General features: G+C 44.7%; 1 protein-coding gene across 5 annotated transcripts in view; it reads right to left on the bottom strand.

The window, feature by feature from the left end:
* Positions 1 to 20,347, bottom strand: part of LOC140486549 (1-acyl-sn-glycerol-3-phosphate acyltransferase gamma-like) — a 73,228-nt gene that overhangs the window by 38,441 nt on the left and 14,440 nt on the right. The window contains exon 1 of one of the 5 annotated variants that reach the window (XM_072585852.1): positions 10,387 to 10,515. The exons of the other annotated variants lie outside the window; for them this stretch is intronic. The gene's annotated coding sequence lies outside the window, so the exon portion shown is untranslated. Of the gene's footprint in view, positions 1 to 10,386; positions 10,516 to 20,347 lie in introns of those variants that run through there. 5 annotated transcript variants of the gene reach the window in all.

Genomic DNA, 20,347 nt, shown 5'->3' with positions numbered 1-20,347 from the left:
CAGACCTATGTGCCTGACGCCAGTGGTAGGGAAACTACTGGAGAAGATACTAAGGGATAGGATATATATTCATTTGGAAGAAAATGGGCTTATCAGTGATAGCACAGTTTTGTGCAGGGAAGGTCATGCCTTGCAAACCTAATAGAATTCTTTGACAAGGTGACAAAGTTGATTGATGGGGGAAGAGATGTAGATGTCATATACATAGACTTTAGTAATGTATTTGATAAGGTTCCCCATGGAAGGCTGATGAAGAAGATGAAGATGCATGGGGTCCAGGGTGTTCCACCTAGATGGATAGAGAACTGGTTGGGCAACAGGAGACAGAGTAGTGGTGGAAGGGAACTTCTCAAAATGGAGACCTGTGACCAGTGGTGTCCCACAGGGATCCGTGCTAGGACCGCTGTTGTTTGCGTTTTACGTAAATGATTTGCAGGAATGTGTAGGTTGCCTCATTAGCAAGTTTGCAGATTACACTAACATTGGTGGAGTAGCAGAGAGTGAGAGGGTGTGTCAGAGAATACAGCAGATTATAGATAGATTGGCAGAGAAATGGCAGATGGAGTTCAATCCAGATAAATGTGAGGTGATGCATTCAAGAGCAAACTATTCAGTAAATGGAAAAGCCTTGGGGAAAGTTAATGTACAGAGAGATCTGGATGTTTAGGTCCATTGTTCCCTTAAGGTGGTAATGCAGGTCATTAGGGTGGTCAAGGAGGCATATGGCATGCTTTCCTTCATCGGATGGGGTACTGAGTACAAGAGTTGGCAGGTCATGTTACAGTTGTATAAGACTTTGGTTCGGCTCCATTTGTAATACTGCGTACAGTTCTAGATGCCACATTACCAGAAGGATGTGAATGCTTTGGAGAGGGTGCAGAGGAGGTTCACCAGGATGTTTCCTGGTAAGGACGATGCTAGCTATGAGGAGAGGTTGAGTAGATTAGGATTATTTTCATTAGAAAGGAGGAGGTTGAGGGCCTACAAAATCACAAGAGGTGTAGATAGGGTGAATAGCAAGAAACATTTTCACAGAGCAGAGGAATTACTAAGGGTCAGGAGTTCAAAGTCAGAGGGAAAAAGTTTAGGGGAGATATATGTGGAAAGCTCTTCACGCAGAGGGTGGCGGATGCCAGGAACGCATTGCCAGCAGAGGTGATAGGGGCGGGCATGGTAGCATCATTTAAGGTGTATCTAGACAGATACATAAAAGGGCACGGAGAAGAGGGACACAGATCCTGAGAAAATAGGTGGCAGGTTTAGACAGAGGATCTGGATTGGCGCAGACTTAGTGGGCCGAAGAGCCTGTTTCTGCACTGGAATGTTCTTTGTTCACCAAAGATCCTCAGACAGCATCTTCCAAACCCATGACCACTTCCACCTATCAGGGCAAGAGCAGTATATAGCTGGGAACACCAACCCCTGCGAGTTTCCCTCCAAGCCACTCACCATTCTGACTTGGAAATATACAGTTGGTTCTACTATAATGCGTTTCTTCAACGCAAATTGCCTTAATGCAATTGAAAAACTTAGACTGTTATTTGCAGAATGTGAACTTTCCTTCCCTGGATTGATGACAATACTATTCCGGACCCATTCAGTTAAATGGCGCAGTTATTGTGTGATTTTCTTATAACAGGAGACTGCGTGAGAACGGAACTGTCGTGTTATCTCAGAACTGACTGCATCACTTTTTCTTCAGTGTCGCCAAGTCAAAGTCCTGGAATTCCCTCCTTAAGGGCCCCATAGATCCATCCATATGAGATGGACCGCAGAGGTTCAAGAAGGCAGCTCACCATCACCTTCCCAAGGGGGATGTTTGGGATGGCTAATAATTGCTGGCCCAGCCAGGAACACAGACTTTCTGTGAATTAATATTTTTTTAAAATGTAAGGATGTAGATGCAGTGGAAGCAGTCAGGAAAGGGTTGACCAGACCAATGTCTGGACTGAGGGGGTTGCCCTGTGAGGAAAGACTGTACAGGCCTGGCTCGTTTCCACTGATGTTTATAAGAGTAGGAGGCAATTTGTTTGAACTGTACAAGATCATGTGGAGTCTCGACAGTGTAGATCGGGGTATTGTTTACAAACTGGGGCTGCACACCTGAAACAGAGATTAGGTGATTTTTTTGCTTCCTCGGAGTTGAGTGTTTTTGGAACTCTCTTCCTGAGGTGGTGGTGGAAAGGGAGCCCTGGAATATTTTTGAGTGGTTCTTAATAAGCAAAGGGAGTGTAAGGTTAGCTGTGGTAACAGAGCAGCCATGATCTTATTGAATAGCAGAGTAGGTTCGAAGGGCCGAATGGCCTACTCCACGTTTGCATGTACGTTCACATACAAGATGAAAATCAATACAGGACATGAACGAGTGACTGGGAGCAAACAGACTGTGCTGAGATATGAATACCACACATCTCTTCCTTTTCCATCCCCCTGACAACTGTCGCTCTCACTTAGCAGAGTCTTGTGTCCAGCACTGGTGTTCTGGAGGTGCTCCAACCTCCTCCTCAGATTTGGGAAGGTCAGATTTAAACTGGTGCAGAGTCTTTTCTCCATTAGCCACTCTGATGGAGCTTTTCATTGCAGCTGTATGAAGGGAGGTCCTATAATCAAATAGGAACTGGAACAGTGTAGTATCTAGTGAGCTGTGGGCTGTTTGTTTAAGCCTGTCTTCAAAGTTTGGACTGGATGGTATGGAGATGTCCTTATATGACCAATACCATTCGACTTTAGGAAATATTCAACATCCCAGCTTGTAAACATTTCCGGGGGTTGTGTGATATTAAAGAGTTAACTTCATCTGCTGACCTGTAGGAAATTGGAGGTCCCAAAGCTAGGGTGGATTGCCTCTGACATACAGATAGATGGTAAGAAATTTATATTATCCTCTCCTATTATTCAGAGTCATTTACAAGACCATCTCCTTGCCATTCAAAAGCCTATTTTCATGGTCATCCCCTATTCAGAAATTAATAAGAACATTACAGTTGGAATTTGACTACTCCCTGTAGTTAAAAAAACATACAATGCACACCAGATCTGGCCATTAAAAGAGGATTCGCATTACATTGTTTCTGGAGATAATGTGGTCACTGCATCATGTCTTGAGTAACATGTGACTGTGAGAGTGTGCCTGGGGGTTGTCTTGTGAGCATTACTGACTGTGATGTAAAGATTTTGTATAAAGGAAGGACTGTTTTCTTTGTTCAGAGAGTGCTTCCCTGGACATGCCTCACATACATGGTTTCTACAGTGCTTGTATTGTACTGTGCTTAATAAAATGTTGCTTGTTCACAGAAGTTGGTGTGTTGCAGTTGCATCAAGTGCATAAGAACCTCAGGAAAAAAGAATTTAACACTTGCACTGCAAAACATGCATGTATTTTTTTCCATCAGTGTCTCCTTGCACCTCCAGCCACTTTGAGTGGGCTACCACAATGGCTAAGAACATTGAGCCCATGAAAGGACCTACACGGTTGATGTGTAACTGAGTTCAGGGTTTACCCAGCCATTCCCACAAACGTGGGGAAGTTGCTGGCTATATTTTTCTACTTTTGGTACTCTGAGTACTCCCTCACCAACTCAGCAATGTCTGCATCCAATCTTGGCCATCAGACATAACTTAGTCATACAGCATGGAAACAGACCCTTCAGACCAATCAGTTTATACCAACCTTGGTCTCCAAACTAAACTATATCCTTCCAAACCTTTCCTATTCATGTACTATTCATTTATGCTCCACTGTTTTGAATGCTCCCATCCTAGGGAAAAGACCTTTGCTATTCACCTTAACTATATCCCTCATAATTTTATAAACCCCTCTAAGAACATCCCTCAACCTCCCATACTCCAGTGAAAAAAAGTCCGAGATTATCCAGCAAATTTTTATGTCTCAAACCATCCATTCTTAGCAATATTTTGGTAAATCTTTCTGAACCTTCTCCAGTTTGACAATATCCTTCCTGTAACAGGATGACCAGAACTGCTCACAGTACTCCAGAAGAGTACTCCTCACCAACAGCCTGTACAACTTCAAAATGACATCCCAACTGCTATACTGAAAGTCCTGAGCAATGAAGGCAAATGTGCTAAACACTTTAACATCTTTATTTTGGAAACCCATCGATGACCCTGGTGGATTTCAGCCAGTATCTGGTGACCACTTTTGCTCAGGATAATCACTCTTGCTCCCCATAATAATATGCCAACCCCAACAGTGATCTGGTCTCTCTGGGTCCAAAAGGATTCCGTTCTATTTGAGACGGTCCTGTGGATCCCCTCCCCATCACCACCAGCTGTTTCAGTTTTGCCAGGACCAGATCTTTCAGCATTCAAAGTCTGATATTATCAGCTGTAACTGAAAGTGTGTCCAAACAATTTAAAACCATTATGGACGCTTCCAGTGCTGGCACTGCCGGTGGTGTATCTGCATGCACAAGGCAGTTCAATGCATCTGCATTTGCCATTTGGTCTCCCGGACAGTGCTCCGATTTGTAATCACTCAGTATTAGTTTCAGGCCACATTCAGCAATGGGCTCTGTGGGCAGCACTGTAGACCTAACAAGAGGTTTGTAGTCCATTATTATGATAAGTTTAAGTCTGTAAAAGTATAGGAGGAACAATATAACTTGAAACCTGATTGTGAAGCCTTCCTTTTCTATCTGGGAGTATTTACGCTCTGTATTAGCCAAAGTCCTGTATACATACGCCATTGGGCATTCCCCTCTACTGGGCTATTTTTGAGATAATACTACCCTGATGCCAAATGGGGAGGCATTGAATGTCATTACCAGATGTGGCCTGGGCTCACAGTGTGCCAACATTTCACAGGATATTAACTGTTTCTTCACTTCCTGCAAGTTATGGTGCGGCTATGCAAACATTTCCAAGGCTGACTCTTTCTTAAGGGTTGATGCAAAAGTGCCAGGATGGAGGCCAGTTAATTATGACCTTTCTGTAATAATTTACCAACCCAAGGAATGGCCTAAACTCGAATACAGAGCTGTGGGCCAGGACAGCTTTGATCGCCCTCACTTTATTTTCCAACAGATGTAACCGAGTCTTGTCCACTCTGTAGCTCAAGGAGATCACTTGGAATGCCTGGAACACAAATTTATTTCCTTCTAAGGTGGACACCAACCTGTGACAAACATTGAAAGACCATGTCCAAGTGCTCCTTATTGGTCTTTGTTGTTATTAGCGAGCCATCTAGATAAATGGGTACCTGGCTGGACCTTGCAAAATATTCTCCTGAAAAATTGCACAGGCTGACGATTCCCCATGTGGCATTGGTGTATTAGTACAAACCCTTATGGGTATTAACTGTAGCATGGCTCATGTCCAGCTTTGTGAAGGACAGCCCCCCTTGTCAGCTTGACCTATAAATCCTCAATGAGAAGGATTGGGTATTTATCCAGCGGCAAAAAGTAGTTTATTATTTGTTTAAAATCCCCACAAAGGCTAACTGATCCATCAGGCTTCACAGTCAGTATGACCAGCGCAGCCCATTCCCCAAACTGGATTGGTTTGATGATTCCATCGCTTTCCAGCTTTCTGATTTCTGTCTCTACTTTTGCCTGTAATGGCATTGGGCGGGCCTCGCAGAATCATGGGATTGCTTCCTGGTCAACATGCGAGATGGTCCTGGCCCCTTTGATAGTCCCTAGGCCTTCCTGAAAATCTTCAGGGTATTGGTTAGGACTTCACTCAGGCAGCCATTTTCTAACTAAAAATGTTGAGCCAATCGTGGTGAACCTTTCTGAACCAATTTCACCCCATCAAGCTTGGGCCCAAGCCTTTTACTACAGTCAGTGGGAACTGAACCAGCTGCTTCTCATAAGAGACTGGAACCAAAGTTGCATCCTTAATCTGTAAAGGTTCCCCAGTACAGGTTCTCAGTCTACACAAGATCTTGCTCAAACTTAAGGGTTGGAGTCCAGAGGGAATTTTGTTACAGTTCTGTGATCACTGATATGGCCACATCAGTATCAACCTTCATTACAGCTGGAGAACCATTTAACCAGGCGTTTATTTGATCGGCTCTGATTTGGATGTTGCTAAGCAATTTCACTGTTCCAAGCCAGATATAGATTAGATTACTTACAGTGTGGAAACAGGCCCTTCGGCCCAACAAGTCCACACCGCCCCGCCGAAGCGTAACCCACCCATACCCCTACATCTACATTTACCCCTTACCTAACACTATGGGCAATTTAGCATGGCCAATTCACCTGGCCTGCACATCTTTGGACTGTGGGAGGAAACCGGAGCACCCGGAGGAAACCCACGCAGACACGGGGAGAACGTGCAAACTCCACACAGTCAGTCGCCTGAGGCGGGAATTGAACCCGGGTCTCAGGCGCTGTGAGGCAGCAGTGCTAACCACTGTGCCACCGTGCCGCCCATATAGGAGGAGTTTTCACAGTGTGCACTCTCCTGGCTACTGCTCTTTGAGTTCTCTTACTCAATTTAAGTCGAGTGGAACTGTTTTGCTGTCTTGTGTCTGCATATGGATAGCAACAATAATGGCTTACTGTCCTGGATTCTGGAGAAAATTTTAACCGTTTGGCTGAGGCTTGGCTTTGTTTTAGGGTTTTGCTGTGGGCTGACCAAGAGTCCCTCTGTTCAGGATATGTCCTGAGTGAGGCTGTGTAATTGCCTTCACTCAAGTGTTGTTCCCCAAGCTCAGTCAGACTGGTGAGGGGGTCCACTTGCCACACTTTCCAGTGATAAAGCCAGTTGTAGGGCCTGTTAAAATCCAGTTGGGCTTCAGCTAGAAGGCACTTTTGCATGGCTACATCATTAACCCCACTCTTGTCACAGAGGCCAGTAACCCCTCAACAAGTCACCCTTAATTTACACATGGAGAGCCCTTGACACTGATCCAGCTCTCTCACAGCCTGTTCTTAGACTGAACAAGATGTCTGCTTGTATCTGTCAGCCAGGGCTCCCTGATTGGAGCTGTTAGTCTGGCCCAATCAGGGAACTCATACATTATGAAATCCACCTGGCTGATCTCATGACATTCTCTGCACATACATTCTGGATGATATGAAGTTAAATATAGTGGGTGCCCAAAGAGGCCTGGGGGCTCAGGAGCATAGATCTTTGAAATGTCACAAACAGGTACAGATAATAATCGATGAAGCTAATGGAATGCTGCCCTTTATATCCAGAAGACTGGAGTACAAAGATGCGGAAGTTATGCTGCAGCTATACAAAACCCAGGTTAGACCCCACTGGGAACAGAGGGTAGATCTGGGCACCACACTTTAGGATGGATAGATTGGCCTTGAAGGTAGGACAAGGTAGGTTTACCAGAATAATACCTGGACTTCAGGGGTTAGGTTATGAGAAGAGATTATATAAATTAGGTCTGTTTCTCTCAAACTTAGAAGGTACAGGGGTGATCTGATCAAAGTCTTCAAGATATTAACAGGAATAAAACAGTGTAGAGAAAGATAACGTATTTCCACTGGTTGGGGATTCTAGAACTAGGGGCATAGCTGCAGTAGTCAGGCCAGACTGTTCAGGAGGGATGTTTTTTTTTTTAGATTACTTACAGTGTGGAAACAGGCCCTTTGGCCCAACAAGTCCACACCGACCCACCGAAGCGCAACCCACCCATACCCCTACATCTACCCCTTACCTAACACTACGGGCAATTTAGTATGACCAATTCACCTGACCTGCACATCTTTGGACTGTGGGAGGAAACCGGAGCACCCGGAGGAAACCCACGCAGACACGGGGAGAATGTGCAAACTCCACACAGTCAGTCGCCTGAGGCGGGAACTGAACCTGGGTCTCTGGCGCTGTGAGGCAGCAGTGCTAACCACTGTGCCACCGTGCCGCCCACCTTCCACATACAAAGGGTCAGAGAGGTTTGGAGCTCTCTTCCACAACGTATTCTTTTTTCCAGCCATTTCCTGGACCACTCTCCTAAACTGTCTAAATCTTACTGCAGCCTCCCCACCCCCTCAGTACTGAAGGTGGCAGCACAGGTAGGTAAGGACGTAAAAAAAAAGGGCATTCTTGCCTTTGTTAGAAGGGGCACCAAATGTAAGGATTGACAAGTTATGTTGTAGCTTTACAGAACTTTAGCTCGGCCACACTTGGAATATTGTTCTGGACACCACACTGGCAGAAGAATGTGGATGTCTTGGACAGGGTACAGCAAAGGTTCACCAGGCTGTTGCCTGGCATGGAGGATTTTAGTTATGAAGTAAAGTTGGATAAATTGGGCTTGTTTTCAATAGAAGATAGGAGGTTGAAGGGCGATCTAATAGCAGTTTATAAGATTGTGAATGACCATGAATAGAGTGAAAAGTATGAGGCTTTTTCCCAAGGCAAAGGGATAAATTACAAGGAGACATGGATGCAATGTGCAGGAAGAAAGTTTAAAAGAAACGTATGAGGTGTGTTTTTCACACAAAGGGTGAGGAGTCCCTAGAATGCGTTCCAGAGGTGGTGGTGGTGGTGGAAGCAGACACAATAGCAGCATTCATGAAGCACCTGGATGGATACATGAATAGGAAGGGAATAGAGGGATAAGGATCCTGTAAGGGAAGGGAGTTTTAGTATGGAAGAGCAAAATGTGTCATCGCAGGCTTGGAGTGCCGAAGGGCCTGTTCCTCTGCTGTACTGTTCTTTGTTCTTTTAACACCTCAAGATCCCACTGTTCCTTTGAGCTTCCTTGTGTCCTGCCATTCACAGTATTCCACTGTTTCTATATTATTTCTTTATCTACACTAAACTTCATTTGCTACTGAATCACCCAGTCTCCAAGTTTTCTCTCTGTATTTTGTGTTCTTCTATGTTAGCTATGCTCCCCAAATTGGTATCAATCGCTCAACTTTATACTTAGTTAAATTTATAAAACAGATTTTGTTAATTTAAATGATATAAACCAGTTGGTTCAACACAGATCCTTGTAGAAGAGTTTATTTTGCATTCTCTCTAGGATGTCGATGTCACTGGCTGGGCCAGCATTTATTACCAATTTCGAACTGCCCTTGGACGAGTATCTTGTTTGACCATTTCAGTTAAGATTCCTGAAGCACATTTGTGAACCCCATGGATTTGTACAACAGTCAATGATAGTTTAGTCATTGCCCACCATTACAAAGACGAGCTTTGAATTCCAGATTTGTTAAATGAATTTAAATTGACCCATGTGCCCACAGCATGAGCTTGCATCTCTGGATGACTAGTCCAGTGGCAATGCCACTTTGCTACTGTCCTGTTTTCTTCAAGCACTGCTCTTTTTGGAGTTTAGCCAATTTGCTATCACTTCAGTACCTCTCCTAACAACTTTGTGTGCTGTGTGCTACATTATTGAGGACTTAATGACATCCACTGCGTTTTCTCCTTTGTTCATTTTGTGAACATTTCTATAAGGTTATTAAGCAGAACCTAGCTTTTGAAAATCCTGATATTTTAAATGATATTATGTGTCTTTCTCCCCTCTCAGTACTGGTTACAGAGTTGTTCCTATCACTGACATTAAGCTGACTGGTCTACATTCCCTAAGTCTTACCCAATCTCCTCTTATCCTTTTCTTGCTATAGGGAAAACAATCCCAGCTTCTCCAGTCTCCCCATTATTTTGTAGTATTTACCACAACAACATTGCATTTGCAGCAACTCATCTTCTGATTAAGTTAACAATCCTGGACATTTTTCTTTAAGTACTTTCTCAACTTGGGCCCTCTTTCAAATTGTACCTTTCGTTTTGCCTCTCCTTCAATTGTTCAGCTTTCAGCACAGTCTATACTGCTGCTAATGCTCCACACTGCTCTGAGGGAATCTGTTACATCTCTGCCCATTTCACCAGCATAGCTACGCCTTCTGAAAGACTTTCATTATTTACTGCGTTTCTGAGCTTTCTATCATCTGCAGATTTTGAACATTTTACCCTACATTATCAACCTGAAGTTGACTGTGCAAGTCAAAAAGAGAAACACTCCAGAAATCAGAGCCAGGACTACTTCCAAAGACAACTGGTTACCACCAACCACTCTACAGAGTTAACATTTCAGGTTGAAGACGATATATTACAAATCATCGAGTCTGTCTGTTACATTAAGAATTCGGAAAAGTTATTCAAATAACTTTTGCCTTTAACAAAATCAGTGCTGATTTTCATTTGTCAACTCATTTCATTCCAAACACCAATCAACTGGGAGCCAGACTGGGCACATCAGCTGGAAAACATGCAAACACACACACAATCAGCTCAAGAAACCAGCAATGCTGATGGTGAGCTGGTTACCCAGCAACATTGCACTCCAGAGTGACAGGACTGTGGAAGGATGCAAGTCAAACAAAACATGATTGCATCCTCAGGGAGACACAAGATGAACATTATACCCTCAGAGGTCATACTTACAGAAAGCTCCGTGAATGTTTGCAATTGCTGATCCACAATGATCTCAAAGAACAGCACAGCAGCTTACAGAGGCTAAACTGCCTCCTCTTGTTTCAGGAACAGTGCATTAGACTAGTTAAACAACCAGAGGAAAACCACACAAGCCACTGAACTCAGACCAGGAAAGGCAGTACACCCACTCCCACAGAGATCTCTGAACAAACACTAACGTACTGTGTGATAACCAAAAGTTTACACTGAGAGCACAATAAAACCCATAACTGCAGGAAATAAAGTGAGAGCTGCCTGAGAATGATAGCGGTGATATAGCTGACCTCTAGCATCAATGTACACTTACACATATTTGAAAAGCACGTGTTCTCTTGTGGCAAGTGGGCAATCTAATTTTAATATATGCACTGAGTCCAAAGTCCCACTTGCAAGTGAGTGCATAACCCCTACACAAACACGGTGGCTCAGTGGTTAGCACTGCTGCTTCACAGCACCAGGAGCCAAGATTCAATTCCAGCCTGGGTGTCTGTGTAGAGTTTGCACATTCTCCCCGTGTCTGAGTTTCCTCTGGTGCTCTGGTTTGCTCCCACAGTCCAGAGATGGCTAATCCATGTAGCCTGTACGTGTTAAACTTCCCAGTGTCCAGGGATGTGTAGGTTAGGTGGGTTAGCCATGGGAAATGTGTGGTTACAGATATAACATAGGGAATAGGTCTGGGTGGGATACTCTCAGGGTCGGTAAGGACTCAATGGGCCAAATGGTCTGCTTCCACACTGTAGGGATTCTATGATTCTGACTGAGTGCACCCAGTTAGTTGTCCTGTCCCACTACAGTATGTATGTGCTCATGGTACAAGGACTAGATAAAGGCCAATGCATAAACAGAACTCTGAGGGAGGGGGAGCTTACCTAAACAGCTCAAGGTAGCTGTAAAAATAATATCCCCGTTGCCATTCACATCACCAAGCAACAAGGATACCAAATAGAGAGGCTGTTCAGACAGCCTGCACACCCTCCTATACAGAGACAGGAGGTATTAGCTGCACTGGGTATAAACAGGTGTGTGCGCACACACGGCTTTTTGATCTTTAAAAAGACCTTTGATCTGAAATGATGATAGATCGGCAAAGGCTGATGCATAAAGGGACCTGGGTCTCCTTGTAAACTAGTCACTGAAAGCAAATAGGCAGGTGCAGCAAACTGTCAGGAAGGCAAATAATATGGTGGACTTCACTGCAAGAGGACTGGAGTTCAGCAGGAATGAAACCTTACAACATCCAGGCAGGGCTTTGGTGAGGTCACCTTGAATAATTTACCATTAAGGGAGCGCAGAAAAAGTTCAACAGACTGATTTCTGGGATGGCAGCTGTATCATGTGGGGACAGATTGGGTCAACTGAGCACTTATTGAAAAAAAATGAGAGGAGATCTCACTGAAACATAACATTCTGAGACTGGTGGACAGATAGGGATAATGTTTCCCTGGCAAGGGGCCTATAGAACAAGGGCTCTCACTCTCAAGATATGCATTTGACCACAGAAGGTGGCGAACCTGTGGAATTCTCAACTGTGGAGGGAAGCCAGTGAATAAGGCACAAATAGAATTCTAGAGGCTTAAAGGGGTATTGTGAGTGAGGGGGTGAAGAGGAGGGTCTTGAGACAGAGGTTCAGCCATGATCATTTGAGTGTACAGCAGGCTCAATGGATTGGAACTATCTGCTCCTGTTCTTCATTTTGACACTGCTGTGGTTCCAGCTGTCCCCTCAACTGATTGAGCCAAGTCCAGTAGAGGTAGACAGCAATAAAGGCAGAAAATGCTGGAGAAACTCAGTGGATCTGGCAGCATCTGTGGGAAGAGAAACTGAGGTCACATTCTGAATCCAGTATGATTCTTCTTCAGAACTGACAGGAACCGGAAACTGACCTAAAGGCAAAGGAATTGTTCTTGGTAATAGTGGAAAATAAAGATCTAAAACAAGTGTTAATGCTAAGTGTTAACAGCAGAAAAGAGATCAGCTCTCCTGATAGCACATACATGCAAGGGAGACACTGAGTGGTGGAGCTGTGAGGAGATTTAATCAAAACATTGGGACTTGGCTGGGATTCTGCAGCAGATTGAGGACGGAAATCAGAGCACAACAGAAAGGTGGTGTGTGGAAATGGCAGGGTAGGTAAAAGGTCATTCCAGAATCAAAATGTTAATTGTCACTCTCTCCACTGCCATTGCCAGACCTGCTGAGTTTCTGCAGGACTTTGTTTTTATTTTAAGACTTCCAGTATCCACAATATTTTGGTTTTATTAGACAGGGACTGCAGTTGACCAGATGACGATGAACCATGCTATGCCCTTGTTCAGCAATGTGCCAATTTTTAGCCTTGCCAGATTATTGTGTGGCCACAATGTAGAGAGAGAGAGACATTAGCCAAGGACAAATATTGACGTGTGAGTCAGGAGGCATGAAGTCATTCTGATGTCAGGACAAGGTAAGATGAGGGATATGAGCAACAGCAATCTTCATTAACTGAAGGACACTTGAGCAGACACTGAACATATCACACGAGAAGCTGTGCATTTACACAGTGACAGTATCGATTGTATAACAGTTTTATTCTCTCCAAAGTAATTTGAAAAGGCCATCTGACAACATCAGTCACAGAGCTCACTCACAGAGAGCCACGTTAACACTGGCCTTTGAACAAAGCATAGACGCGTTGCTATAATTCAACAGTCAACCTCTGGACTTTCATCCATCAGCTGATCACCTCAGCCAGTGATACGGGATGAAGGGCACAGGGGAGAGTACATGAGTCATGGTAAAACTGACACACCACCGCATATGTACACCACTTCAAATAAATCCCAAACTAAAGCTCAGCAGTTGCTGCTGCTCTCAGTCCCATGAGCAACCAACAGAACAGTTTCTTTGAAAAAAAGGTAAGCATTTTTCAGAGACCACAGCTTGCAGAATTTTATCGACAGTAGCTCCTGGATCCACGAGCATCCAATGAAAGCGTGATACCTTGGTTAAGAATACTACCAGTGTGAGACTTGTTCACAACCAGTACTGTCCCCAGGTGCCGCTACAAAATGACAGACATGTTTCCTAGTACCGTACTCCAGTGTTATTCAGTGACAGAATTTTCCCCACCAGTACTGTACCGCAGTGTTATAGTGACAGACCCATCCCCACCACTACTGTACCCCAGTGTTATACAGAGACAGACCTGTCCCCACCAGTACTGTATCCCAGTGTAATACAGTGACAGACGTGTCCCCACCAGTACTGTACCCCAGTCTAATACAGTGACAGATCTGTCCCCACCAGTACTGTACCCCAGTCTAATACAGTGACAGATCTGCCCCCCCACCAGTACTGTACCCCAGTGTTATACAGTGACAGACCTGTCCCCCACCAGTACTGTACCCCAGTGTAATAGATTCAGATCTGCCCCCCACTAGTACTGTACCCCAGTATACAGTGACAGACCTGTCCCACCAGTATTGCACCCCACTGTTATGAAGTGACAGACCTGTCCCCACCAGTACTGTACCCCAGTGTAATACAGAGACAGACCTGTCCCCACCAGTACTATACCCCAGTGTTATACAGTGACAGACCTGTCCCACCAGTATTGCACCCCACTGTTATGAAGTGACAGACCTGTCCCCACCAGTACTGTACCCCAGTGTAATACAGAGACAGACCTGTCCCCACCAGTACTATACCCCAATGTCATACGGAGACAGACCTGCCCCCACCAGTACTGTACCCCAGTGTTATTCAGCGACAGACATGTCCCCATCAGTGCTGTATCCGAGTGTTACACTGACAGACCTGTCCCCACCAGTACTGCACCCCAGTGTTATACAGAGACAGACCTGTCCCCACCAGTACTGTACCCCAGTGTTATACAGTGACAGAACTGTCCCCGCCGGTACTGTACCCCAGTGTTATACAGAGACAGACCTGTCCCCACCAGTACTGTACCCCAGTGTTATACAGTGACAGACCTGTCCCCACCAGTACTGTACCCCAGTGTAATACAGTGACAGACCTGTCCCCACCAGTACTGTACCCCAGTGTAATACAGTGACAGACCTGTCCCCACCAGTACTGTACCCCAGTGTTATACAGTGACAGAACTGTCCCCGCCGGTACTGTACCCCAGTGTTATACAGAGACAGACCTGTCCCCACCAGTACTGTACCCCAGTGTTATACAGTGACAGACCTGTCCCCACCAGGACTGTACCCCAGTGTTATACAGTGACAGAACTGTCCCCGCCGGTACTGTACCCCAGTGTTATACAGAGACAGACCCGTCCCCACCAGTACTGTACCCCAGTGTAATACAGTGACAGACCTGTCCCCACCAGTACTGTACCCAGTGTTATACAGAGACAGACCTGTCCCCACCAGTACTGTACCCAGTGTTACACAGCAACAAAACTGTCCCATAAGACCATAAGTTATAGGAGTAGAACCAGGCCATTCAGTCCATCGAGTCTGCTCCACCATTTCATCACACTTGGTGTGTGTCTCAATCCCATTCTCCTGCCTTCTCTCCAACCCTTGATACTCTTCCCAATCAACAACTTATCTATTTTGGTCTTGAACACACTCAATGACTTAGCCTCCACAGCCCTTTGAGGCAAATGCCCATATTCACCACTTTCTGGCTGAAGAAATTCTTCATTTAAGTTCTAAAATGGTCGTCTTTTTGCTCAGAGGCTGTGCCTTCGGGTCCTACTCTCTCTTACTTGTGGCAACATCTTCTCTGTGCCCTCTCAGTACTCGAAGTTTCAATTAGATTTGCTCATCCTTCTAAACTCCATCAACAGCAGACCCAGAGTCCTCGACTACTCCAATGACAAGCTCATTTTTTCTTGTATCTTTCTTGTGAGCAAACCCAAATATCGCTGGAAAAGCTCAGCAGCTCTGGCAACATCTATGAAGAGAAATCAGAGTTAATTTTTCGGGTCCTGTGACCTTTCCTATGAACTGAGAAAGGGTCACCAGACCCGAAACGTTAACTCTGATTTCTCTTAGATTTGGGGCCCAAAACTGCTCACAATATTTCAGCTGTGGTCTGACCAATTGTATACAATTATGAGGGATGTGGACAGAGTGAAGAGACAGCAGCCATTTTACTTGGTTGAGGGGTCAATCACGCGAGGGCATTGTTTTGTAGTAAGGGGCAGGGGATTCGGAGGGGTTGTGGGAAAAACCTCCCTCACACAGTGGGGAGGGGAAGGGATATCTGGAATGGACTGTCTGGGATGGTACGGGAGGCCAGAAATCTTACTTTTAAAAAATATTTGAATGAGCATGTCAATTATCATAACATTCAAGGATATGGGACAAGTGCAGGAAATTGGAAATAGCACATTTTTAATAGCAGCTATGTTGGTGCAGAATCAGTGGGTCAAAGGGCCCTTTCTACGCTGTATGAATTGTACTGCTGAGGCTGTATAATTTATTATACAGCCTCAGCAGTACATCTCTGCTGTATTCTACACCTCTTGAAATGAATACTAACATTGCATTTGCCTTCCTAACCACCAAGTGAACCTGTATGTTAATCTTCAGAGAATTGTGAACTAGACACTCAATCCCTTTCTGTTTTAGACTGCCGAATTCTTTCCCCATTTAGAAAATAGTCTACCCCTCTATTCTTCCTCCCAGAGAACATAACCTCTCACTTTCCCTCATCGTATTCCATCTGTCTCACCTACCTTTGTGTCATCTACAAACTGAGCAATAATGCCCTCAGCTCCTTCATCCAGATCAGACACTGGATCAACCTTAAAGGTGAATTCACAGAAAGCAACTGGCCTGCATGGAATCCCTGATTGTACACTCAGATTCTGTGTGGACCAGCTGGTGAGAACATTCACAAACATCTTCAGCCTCTCTTTACTATGATCTTGAGTCGTCATCTGTTTCAAGAAGCCCACCATCACCCAGAGTCAAAGTAAAATCATGCAGCATTCTTTAATGTCTACCACCCAGTGGCTCTGAGATCCATAATTATGAAGTGCTTTGAGAGGTTGGTGATGGCTCTTATAAACTCTAGCCTCACAGCCTGCCTGGATCCTTTGTAATTTGCCTATCGGCACAACAGGTCCAAAGCATACACTATCTCCCTGGCCCGACACTCAATCCTGAAACATCTGGATTCCAAGGATATCTATGTCATCCCTATTTATTGACTACAGCTCCACTTCAACACCATAACGCTAAACAAACCCCTCTCTAAACTCCAAGACTGAGGTATCTCCTCCCCTGTATCGCTGAGGTAGAGATGGCTGAGAGCATCAGGTTCCCAGGAGTGATGATCACCAACAATCCATCCTGGTCCACTCATGGCAACAGGAGTCAAGAAAGCACAACAATGTCACTACTTCCTCAGGAGGTTAAAGAAGTTTGGTGGGTCCATAAAGATTCTTCAATTTTTATAAATGCTCTATAAAAAGCATCCAATCTGGATGCATGGCAGCAGGGTTTGGCAACTGCTCTTCCAAGATCACAAGAAACTAGAGAATTGTGAACACAGCTCAGTCATTTGTAGACCAGCGTTCCATCCATTGACTCCATATACTTCCCACTGCCTCAGGAAAACAACCAACATAATCAAAGACCCCTCCCACCCTCTTCCATCAAGCAGAAGGTATAAAAGTTCGAATACATGAAAGGTTCAAGAAATGCTTCGCTCTCGCTGTTATCAGACTTCTCCATTGGGACCTCTCAAGGGCTAACGTCGATCTCTCTCTCTCTCCAGCTAAGTGGCAGCATTGTATCCTGCACATGCGATCCTAGCATGGACCCCTGCAGAATTCCACTAGTTACTGGCTGCCATCTTGAAACTGACCCCTTTATCCCTATGCTGCTTTCTGCCAGTCAGCCAATCCTCTATCCATCCCAGTACCTTACCCCGAACACCAGGGGCTCTTGACTTATTTAGTAGCTCCTGTGCAACACCTTATCAAAGACCTTTTGGAAATCCAAATACATCACAGCCACTTCCTCCCTTTTGTCTAACTTGCTTGCTACCCCAACTAATTCTAATAGATTTGTCAGGCATCACCTGCCCTTGATGAAGCTGCGCTGACTCAGCCCTATTTTAACACGCACTTCCAAGTACAAGTTTGTTCTGCATTAACGTGAATTCGCTATAACACGATTGACAAATTGGCTCACTGTTTTTAAAGCACAAACTTTTAATTACATTGCCAACACTTTAAGCACTGTTTCTTAAAGCAGAATTTTTCTATAACATGGGGTTGCACAAGAATGCAGTGTTGAAGGAGAACTACCTGTACACCACAATGTCATCCTTAATATTGGCTTCTAAATATGTTACCAATGACTCAGGTCAGGCTAAGCAACCTATAGATTCCTATATAAAAACCAAAAGAACTGCAGATGCTGTAAATCAAACAAAAACAGAAATTCCCAGAAAAGCTCAGCAGGTTGGCAGCATCGGAGGACAGAAATCAGAGTTAATGCTTCGGGTCGAATTACCCTTTACCAGCAACTTGTTTTTGTCAATAGTTTCCTGTCTTCTGCCTCCCTCCCTTCTTACACAGGGTGCTTTATCCACTTTCACCTTTCCCAGCACGTTCTCCTTCGTAATGGACACTACACTCACCTCTGCCCTGACTCTCTTGAAGTTCTGGTAAATTGCTGGTGTTTTCCACTGAAAATTGATGCAAAATACCTGTCAGTCCCTCCGCCACTTTTTGTTCCCCATTACTACTTCTCCAGCCTCATTTTCCAGCAGTCAAACCCTCACTCTTGGCCACACTGAAGTTTTATATATCAAAGAAAAACTCTTCCAATCTGCTTTCATATTGCTAGCTAGCTTACATTCATTTAATCTTCTCCCCATCAACTCCAAGTTTTTTCAAGCTGTCCTCTGGTCTTTAAAGTCTCACCAATCCTCTGTTTAGATAAGGTCTTTTCCCAGGGGTGGGGGGAATCCAGAACTAGAGGGTATAGGTTTATGGTGACAGGGGAAAGACATAAAAGGGATCTGAGGGGCAACATTTTCACAGAGGGTGGTGCGTGTATGGAATGAGCTGCCAGAGGAAGCGGTGGAGGCTGGTACAATTACAACATTTAAAAGGCATCTGGATGGGTATATGAATAGGAAGGGTTTGGAGGGATATGGGCCAAATGGGACTAGATTAATTTAGGATATCTGGTCGGCATAGACAAATTGGACCGAAGCATCTGTTTTCGTGCCATACATCGCTATGACTCTATGACATGCTTTTTCTTTTGCTATTATGCCGTCCCTGACTTCCCTTGTCAGCCATGGTTGCTTTAAGATGTTTCCTCTTCCTTGGGATGACGTTCTGCTGTGCCTCCTGAATCACCTCCAGAAACTCCTGCCATTGCTGCTCCATCTTCCCTGCGACTGTCCCCTTCCAATCAACTCTGGCCAGCTCCTCCCTCACGAATTTGTAGTTACCTTGACTCAATTGTAATACTGTTATATTCAATTCTAGCTTCTCCCTCTCAACCTCTCCTTATCATATTATGGTCAATGCTCCCTAGGGGCTCCTTCACTTCCAGCTCCCTAACCAAGTTTGCCACATTGCACATCACCAAATCCAGAATAGCCTGTTTCTCAGTTTCTTGAAGCAGCTGGTGGTGGAGCACACTATCACAGACATTTCATGAATTCCTTTTCTTGGGATCCACCACCAACCTGATTTGCCCAGCTCACTTGCATATTGAAGTCCCCCACGATTATTGTAATATGCCTTTTGTATCTCCTGATTTATTTTCTTCCCCATAACCTGTCTACTGCTAAGAGGCCTGTACACAGCTCCCATTAGGGTCAGCAAGTTTTGAGAAGATTTGTAGCTCAGATTGAGGTTCTGGATGAGAGTTTGCTCGCTGAGCTGGAAGGTTTGTTTTCAGATGTATCATCACCATACTGAGTAACATCATCAGTGAGCCTCCGGTGAAGCGCTGGTGTTAGTGACCTGCTTTCTATTTATACGTCTAGGTTTCTTTGGGTTGGTAACAACAAACACATCAATTTGAACCCCATCTACCATCCTCTGAGAAAGAGAACCAGAAATGATATCACCAACCCAAAGAAACCTAAACACATAAATAGAAAGTGGGACATAGTACCAGTGCTTCATCCAGAGACTCACTGATGATGTTACCCAGTGTGGTGACAAAATGTCTGAAACCGAACCTTCCAGCTTAGCAAGCAAACTCACATCCCATTAGAGCTTTTTTCCCTTTGCGGTTCCTCCTCTCTATCCACACAGACACCACACCCTTAGACCTTACATCACTTCTTACTATTGGCTTAATTTCACTTCGTACTAACAAGGCATCTGCACCCCTCTTCCCATCAGCCTGTCCTTTCGATAGAATATGTATCTTGGATATTTAGTGTCCAGTCACGTCTCTGTGATCCCCACAACATCGTACCTGACAGTTTCAATCTGTGCTACAAGCTCATTTCCCTGGTTTTGTATGCAGTGTGTAAGTACAATGCCCTCAGTTTTGCATGGATCAGCCCCCTTACTTGCTATGCCTGAAGTTAGATTCCTGAACCTTTCCACACACTCTTTCCTGTCACTTGTTCTGGAAACTTTAAACTCTGCTGAGGCCTCCCGCTTTAACTTTTCCCATAATCTTCCATGTAATTGAACGCCCAAGGAGGAGAAAGGGAGGACTGCAGATGCTGGAGACCAGAGTTGAGAAGTGTGGTGCTGAAAAAACACAGCAGGCCAGGCAGCATCCGAGGAGCAGGAGAATCGACGTTTCGGGCATAAGCCCTTCTTCAGGAATTCCTGAAGGAGAGCTTATGTCCGAAACTTCGATTCTCCTGCTCCTCGGATGCTGTGTTTTTCCAGCACCACACTTCTCAACTGAACGCCCAACCCCACGATTTAGTTTAAAGCCCTACCCATTGTCCTAGTTATGTGATTTAGCAGGAC

Source organism: Chiloscyllium punctatum, chromosome 15, assembly GCF_047496795.1.
Source record: "Chiloscyllium punctatum isolate Juve2018m chromosome 15, sChiPun1.3, whole genome shotgun sequence".
NCBI classification, from domain to species: domain Eukaryota; kingdom Metazoa; phylum Chordata; class Chondrichthyes; order Orectolobiformes; family Hemiscylliidae; genus Chiloscyllium; species Chiloscyllium punctatum.
Note: the sequence above shows the minus strand (reverse complement) of the source record. Positions and strands in the feature narration are given on the sequence as shown.